This window comes from Diceros bicornis (genome assembly GCF_020826845.1).
Source record: "Diceros bicornis minor isolate mBicDic1 chromosome 13 unlocalized genomic scaffold, mDicBic1.mat.cur SUPER_13_unloc_1, whole genome shotgun sequence".
In the NCBI taxonomy this organism is placed as follows: Eukaryota; Metazoa; Chordata; class Mammalia; order Perissodactyla; family Rhinocerotidae; genus Diceros; species Diceros bicornis.
The window spans coordinates 13,786,278-13,792,842 of record NW_026690866.1 but is presented as its reverse complement, the minus strand read 5'-3'; positions in this window follow the sequence as shown (position 1 = coordinate 13,792,842).

Genomic DNA, 6,565 nt, shown 5'->3' with positions numbered 1-6,565 from the left:
GGCCGTGTGCCTTTGGGGCAGCTTGCAGAGAGGGACAAAGTGAAACACCAGTTAAGTGCACACACCTGAGAGGCGGAGTCCCAGGTGGAGACTCAAAATGCACTAAGAACTGTGTGAAGGAACCTACTCGACCTCTCTGAGCCTCAGTGTCCCCCCTGTAAAATGGGGATCACAGGACTACTTCACAGAGCTATTGGGGAAGATACATAGAAGTGCCTGTGACAGCCAGTGTCACATTATTAACAAAGTCGTATCCGACTTCAGAATAATCGATGAAAAGAATAATGTGATTAGACCAAAGACGAGATGCCCAGCTTCATAAGCAGCCCCAGCAGCATGAGAATGAAAGGAGCTCCGAGTAAGCAGGGTTCTTCACAGCTCCACTTTAGAGGACGAACATGGGCTACACCAGGATAAGTGGCTGTTGTACAGTGACTCGTGTAGTGAGGGTGGGTCCCTAAAGACACTGTGAAATCCACTTACACACAGTGGCTCCTAGGAAACAACTACAAAGTAATCAATGCAGCAGTTAGGAATGGGAAGGGGGTGAGCAGAGGAGGGTCAGAGCCACAAAAACTGATGGAAGACACTTCACCACGACGAGCGCCCAGCTCTGTCAACAGCTGCTCTGGTTGCATCAGGTGATCAAATGTCTGAGGCAGCCGTTGTGGGGACTGCTGGGAGTACAGTGGTCACTGAAGCCACACCCCAACAGCAGTGCATCGGAGCACACAGACCCAGAGATTTTCCTCTCAACTAATCCTTGTTTCAGGATGAGGAATATCCCCATGTTACAATGTCTCCTTCCAACTCTTGTGGACGAGTGTCATCAGAACCCCCTGACGAGGTCACAGGCCAGAGTAGGATAGAACACTGGGGGCTGGGGAGCTGCGCTGCATGTGACAACACGGACTATCACCCGGGCCTGTTAAACACGAGAGAAGAACCCGAGGCTGTGTTCTAACGAGAATTCCCCGTCTTGCCACATTCAGAGACACTGCAGTGTTTCTCATCCTTGCTTTACAAAAATGTTAAAGAAATTATGTGTCATTAATTCATAAAGAGGCAAATTCTTGACAAAGTGACAGAGTCTAGTTTCCATGATCAGGTTTTCCAGTTGTTTTGATAATATTCCACATTCAGGAATTGGAAATGTAACCTATTGGGATGTGTAATATAAACAAGGACTTGTTTTCATTTAGATCAACGCCCAGACTTTTAAGGATGACATAAATCAGAAAAACTGCTAATCATTCCTCCACAGGTTTCAATAAGACTTTTAAGTTAATTTACCAATCTCAGGAAAAGAGAATATGGCAATTCAAGTTTTTTGTTTCTGCATTCAAGTGTACAGTACAGCCAAGAGAATGAGCAGAAAAAAATTAACAAGAAAGTCTTTCTTGCATTTTATCTTTTGCAAATGAGCAGGATATTTTCTGTTCTGTTCTTTTCACTGCTGTAATCAATTTTTAAAGAATACGGTACGTCTGACTATCCCTAGGCGTGTTTATCTGGGAACCTTCCTGGAATCCAAAGCAGAGGTGTTAAAGCTGACGGGTTTCAAATGCTGCCCAGGTGCTGTCTACCATGAACATCCCTTTCCCAAAGCTGGACCACGGGTCTCTTCCTGAAGGATCAGAGTCGCCATCCCTGTCCCTGAGAGACTGGCCACTCAGGCCTGAGCTGAGATTAGGTGATCAATCTAAAGAGCAAAATACTTAAGCTATTCTCATCTTAAGGATGCTGTTTCGGAGGCCTCTGCACTGGAATGGGTTGGTGAAAACGGCCTACTAGATATTTGCCTGGGAATTGATTTGTTCTCCTCTGCTCTTAGCGGATCCTGGGGAAAACAGTGATTAACCTCACAGATGCCTCAACTTCCACATCTGCCAAAAAAACAAGCAACAGCCAATGTTACCACCCTGCAAACTCTTAAGTTGTGCTTGCAAGAGGGGCCACAAGGGCGAATGTCTCCCAAAAGCTGATGAAATGATGACACTTTGGCTGGGGAAGGCAGAGGGCAGCAGGCAAAGTGGAAAGTTTCTGGGATGTCAAACCAGTTCCCATAAGCAGTTTAGAGAAGCACCTGGCCCTGGACTAGGTAGGAGGCTGTGGTAAGACCCACAGGCACACAGGGGGGAGGAGGAATCAAGCAAAGGAGGGAGGCGGTGGGGAAGAGGCCCGAGTCCAGCTTCAATTTTGGACAAAAGCAGTTGCACGCTGCAGGCTGGCGGCTGCCCATGCAGCTGCCACACCCTAACTCACTGGTCCCTCTCGTCCCGTCACATCCCTCCGGGACTCAGTCCAGTTGGAGCCTGTGCAGGACCAGAGTCCTGAGGCAAAGGCGGTTTGGCCCTCAGGCAAGCCTTCACCGCCCTGCTGCTCCCCCCAGGGCTAGGCACCGCCCCGTGCCCAGAGCGTCTTGGGAGTTGTAGTTCTGCAGTCCTTCAAGCTCCCAGCCGGGAATGGTTAAGAGACAAAAGCACTCAGCATGCAAAGCTAGGGGACCCAACTCCCACCTGTCCCTCCACCCCTGGCCCACGCCCCTCTGCTTCTACATCCCACCTTCTACCCCGCCTCTTCTCTATATGATGCGAACTCTCCATGCCTTGCCCATCCCCCAGAGTATGTGCTGTGTGGTTGGGCTGCATCCTTTGAGGCCAGTACTCACGTAGGAGTGGGGCTCACCAGCCTGACTATTGCTGAGAATGCTTGCAGCCCTGGTGGAAGCTCCCTGGCCAGTATTTGAAATGTAAATTCAATATCTAAAATGGAAATACCGGGTGCATGGGATCTTGGAATTTGCCTTTTCAAGGCCATCTGTCCTACCATGCCCTCCATCCATCCAGCCTGCCATGGTCCTCCCTATGGGCCTCGTGATCAGGGTCGCTGCAGAGATCCTCCCCTTGGAACCCACCCACCTTAAGGGCCCATACCCATCATAAAAACTCAAAGCCATTCCAGTTGCCAAATTGAGGTGAAAATGGAACGACCCAGGGGGTCACTCAAGGGTGAGAGCATTACTAGATACTTGGGAGTATTAAAACCCATCTGATGATATCATGAGAGAAAGTGTTCCACTTTAAAACAAAACACTGCTGTTATTCTGAGATATTGAGTTAGGATCTTTTTGCAAATATGCCGGATTTAAAATGTTTATTGATGTATAACATGCTTATAGAAATATATGCAGAAGTCATCCATGTAAACCTCAAAGAATTATTACAAAGTGAACACACTTGTGTGACCAAGAACTAGCACCAGCTTCACTCAGGCCCCGACAATCACTTTCTCCCTCCTTCCTCCCCAAAGGTAGCTGACATCTTACCAGCGAACACTATATATAGAGTTTGTCTTCTTATACAAGTGTTGTATTACAGAACAATTTACACAATATACAAAATAAACAAAACAGCATAGTAGGCTCATCACCCAGCTTCAACAACTACTAATCATCTGCCATTTTTGTTTCATCGACACTCCATCCCATTCCCACCTCACTTTATTATTCTTTTAGTCCTTTGTGTGTGTGGGGAGTAAGAAGTATGCACACTGAAAGGCACAAATCTCAACCTTACGTTTTTGGCAAATAAACATGCCCATATAACCTTCACCCCTTTAAGAATAGGATATTTCCATCACCCCCAGAAAACCCCTTCCTGTTCGTTCCTAGGCAATTTTTTCCTTCTCCCGAGGCAACCACTGTTCTGTTTTTTTCAGCATAGGTTCATCGTGGCTGAAATCATCCCACGTATATTGTTTTCTGTCCAGCTTGCTTCCCTCGGCACGAGGTTGATGAGTCTCTCCCAACATGTGTGTGTCAACGTTTGCTCCTCGGTACGGTTGAGGGCGTTCTGCTCTGAGGATGCTCCGCAGTGGGCTCATCTTCCTCCTGGGGATGTGCAGGTCATCTCCTGTGAACATTTTTGTACAAACCCTCTTTGTATGCTGTTTAATTCCTTTATTAGCATTTAAGTGACACATCTTTGCATTTTTTAGTGGTTGGTCCAGATTACAATATGCATCTTTAACATCTCACAGCCTACCTAGACTTAATAGTGCACCAGTTTAATCAATGTAAAATATGGAAGCCTTGCTACAGAACAGTTCCATTTACCTCTGTCTGTCCTTTGTGCTATTTTTGTGATAAATTTTACATCTTCCCACGTTATAAATCTCACAATACAGTGTTATAATTTTTGCTTTCAATAGTCATAGGTCTTTTAAAGTAATTAACAGAAAAACGTTATGTATTTTGAGGCAGATGATTTGAGGCTCTGTAAATGTATTTTTTTTTAAGTTTCACCCACAGTTTTTACATTCATCAGTCAGCCTAACACAATAATTATTACTGTGGTGTTCTAGTGGCGATTTTCTATTTCATGCTATCCAGCCATATTTATTATTTGGAATTCTGTGAGGAAAATTCCCTCCCTCCCTCTCCCTTCCTTCTTCCTTTCCTTCTCTTATTCTTTTTTATTCCTCTTTCTTTCTTCCTTTCTTATTTTACGTCAGTATACACTCATGGATATTTATTTTATTCTCTGTGTAATAATGCAATGCTACCATTATTTATTATGTTGCTCACAGTTTTCCAGCTTGAGCCATTGAGAAATCTTTCAGATTGATTCATTTTGACACATATCATCATTTGCTGTGTTTTATTTAAAGCACTTTTCTACTTTCTGGCACTACAAGATGGTCCAGGCTCAGATTGTATTTTCCATCTCCAGCCCTAGAATTAGCCATTTCTACAAGGAAACCTAGTTCTTTTTATTGGAGAATGATATTTAGAAACCAAGATCTGGGAGCTAAGTGTGCTCATTGATACTAGGGTGTCACTGTTTCTGGACCCTCTCAGCAGAGCCTGGAAATATATGTATGAATATAAACTCAGGTATACACATCTATCTATTGATCTATCAATCTATCCATCTATCTGGATAGATATATTAGAAGTGACATGGATTCATACTGATAGTTCCAACTCCTATCCAGCACCACATAGTTTATTCTAGCATTCTCCTTTTGTTTATTTTTAACTTCTTTCACCAACAGTGAGAAACTTAACTCCAGTTAGCTACAATATATTTACTAATGTGTCAACTAGTTTCAGAATTGCTAATCCATACCCTTATGAAAAACAAATTTACCACCTAGAGTACAGTGTTTGTGTACAGTACTTATTTTTACAGTATCCCATCAAAACACTGTCTTCCAAAGTAACTTAGGTCAGGACTTTTCATCCCCACCCATTATGTGTGGCTATGTCACATGCTTGTAATACAGTGAGATTCATTTGTCACTGCATTTCTTCTGAGTTCCCCAGAATCCTGATTGATTTTTAAAATTTGCAGAGTAAAATTCACTCTTTGTAGTGTACAGTTCTGTGGGTTTTGACAACTTTATGGTCATGTATCCACTTCCACAGTAGCATACAGAGCTGTTTTCTTCACCCCTCAAAATTCTCTCATACTGTCCCTGTGTAGTCAACCCCTTCCCCCATTCCATACCTTGGCAACCACTGATCATTTTTCATCTCTGTAATGCTGACTTTTCTAGAAAGTCATACAAATGAAATCATATACTGTACAGCCTTTTGAATTGGGCTTCCTTCACTTAGAGAAATGCAGCCAAGATTCATCCATGTTGTTGTGTGAATCAAGAGTTTATCTTTTTTATTGCCAAGTAGTATTCTAATGTCCCAATTCACCACAGTTTCTTTCTCCATTCACCTGATGAAGGACATTTAGTTTATTTCCAACTTGTGGCAATTATGAATAACATGGTTATGAAGATTCACCCAAAGATTTTTGTTTAAACATTAGTTTTCAATTTGCTTAAGTAAATCCCTAGGAGTAGGATATCTGAGTCATATAATAAGTGTATGTTTAACTTTATAAGAACCTGCTAAACCGTTATACGAATGCAACTATCATGTTGCATTCCCAGTTCTAGTTGCTCCTTGTCCTCACCAGCACTTGATATTTGCAATTTTATTTTTTATTTCAGCCACCTAATAGGTGTGCGGAATACTATTGTGGCTTCTGCCTCCTTTTTGAAAGTGAGATCTGCTAAATATAGAATCCTGTGTTGACTTTTGGATTTTCTTTCTACACTTAAAAGATGTAATTTTGTTGTTGATTTGTCTCTTTTGTTTTTGATAATATATCATCCACCATTGACATTATTTCTCCCTGTATGTAATGTCTTCCCCTGTATATATGTATTTCCCTGACTGCTTTCAAGATTTTCTTTTTATCTTTGGATTTTAACAGCTTGACTATCATGTGCCCAGGTGTGGTTTTATTTTGTATTTTATTTTCTGGGTTTGCTGACTTCCTTGAATCTAAAATTTTAGATTTTCTACCAAATTTTGGATGTTTTATGCTATTACTTATTGATTTGCCTTTCTGCCTCATTTAATTTTTCTGTCTCTCCCCTCTCTGCTGGGGACTCAGTCATCTCACAGGTAAGGCTCTCTTCATTTTTCTTCAAAATTTTTACATTCTTTGGTTCAGACTGGATAATTTCTATTGCTCTATCTTCATGTTACTTCTACTGT